This window comes from Pteropus alecto, unplaced genomic scaffold, assembly GCF_000325575.1.
Source record: "Pteropus alecto unplaced genomic scaffold, ASM32557v1 scaffold146, whole genome shotgun sequence".
NCBI lineage: Eukaryota > Metazoa > Chordata > Mammalia > Chiroptera > Pteropodidae > Pteropus > Pteropus alecto.
Genome location: NW_006442107.1, coordinates 30,271,875 through 30,273,136, shown reverse-complemented (window position 1 = coordinate 30,273,136; position 1,262 = coordinate 30,271,875). Strand labels below are relative to the sequence as shown.

Here is a 1,262-nt window from a genome sequence, read left to right as displayed (position 1 = left end):
TAAATGTTTATTTGCAAATTTGAATGGCTTTTAGAAGCACATGGCATCACAGGTCTGACCTATGATTTTAATTAAAGCCTTTACTAAATTTGATTTAATAAGTGAATGCAAAGTATTAGGAATTAAAGAATGTGACTATATATGGCTTTTAGGATAGTAACTCAAATTTGATAAGAATCTTTAAGGTATTACATTAGAGTAAAGAAACGTGTTATTTTAAATTTGTAAACTTCTGTTGATTTTAGAGCAGTCACGAAACTCTAATACACGTATAGTTAGTTTCCTGTGAGAGCATATTATTTTTATCTCTTTGAGAGCAATCGATTTCTGAGAGCCTAGATACCTTAGAAAGAGATATTTTTAGAGAGAGAAAAGTAAAACATTAATGATTCGAGAGAAGTATTGGTGTTGTTGTGGTTCTATTTTCCTTGCAGTGATTTTAATCACATAACAAAGGAAGCATTTCAGAAATAAATGAAGTTATGTTATTTAACTTCAAGCACAGATTTGTTAGAGCAAAGATACAAAGACATATGTAAATAGAGAGTTGAAATTATCTGGGTGGTATTGTAAGGAAATCGGCTCATATCTTTTTGGTTATCATAAATAAATCTTCATACCCCAGAACAAACATACCTTCTGCAAACTACAAGGTAGATTTGCTCTGTATGATTTCTTTATAGAAGCTACCACATTTCATCTAATATAAGAGACTATTAATTACAAGTTGCTTCATTATTCTAAGGGCCAGTAGTAAAAAAAAGCAATGTCAGTTAAACAATTGCATAATGTTTTCTTATCACTATGAACATTATATATATGTGTATATATATATGTACATATATATATATACACACAACACACACACTGTGTGTGTGTGTATATATATATATATGTGTATATATACACAACCATATATATTTATATTTACAACACCTACAGCACCTGTATTCCTAGGTGGTCTCCCATCCAAGTACTAACCAGGCCCGACCCTGCTTAGCTTCCGAGACAAGATCAGGCACATTCAGGTTGGCATGGCTATAGACTGAACATATATTTTATTAAAGAACTCTTCTATACTTAAACATATATTTTTATTATTTATAACTCGTGAATTCAAAAAGGTAAATATTAGCTTAATAAGTTGGATAGGCCTGCTAAAACTCAGTCGCCTTGAGAATCCAACTCTACTGAATCAGTCATCGTTGTCTGTGTTTTCCCGTACAGTATCACCCTTTGTGCCCTTGAGAGTGTAAATGTTG

At 31.6% G+C, this 1,262-nt stretch overlaps 1 pseudogene; it reads right to left on the bottom strand.

Annotated features, from left to right (window-relative positions):
* Positions 1-933: 933 nt before the first annotated feature.
* On the bottom strand, positions 934-1,046 carry LOC112469424 (annotated as a pseudogene).
* Positions 1,047-1,262: the final 216 nt, after the last annotated feature.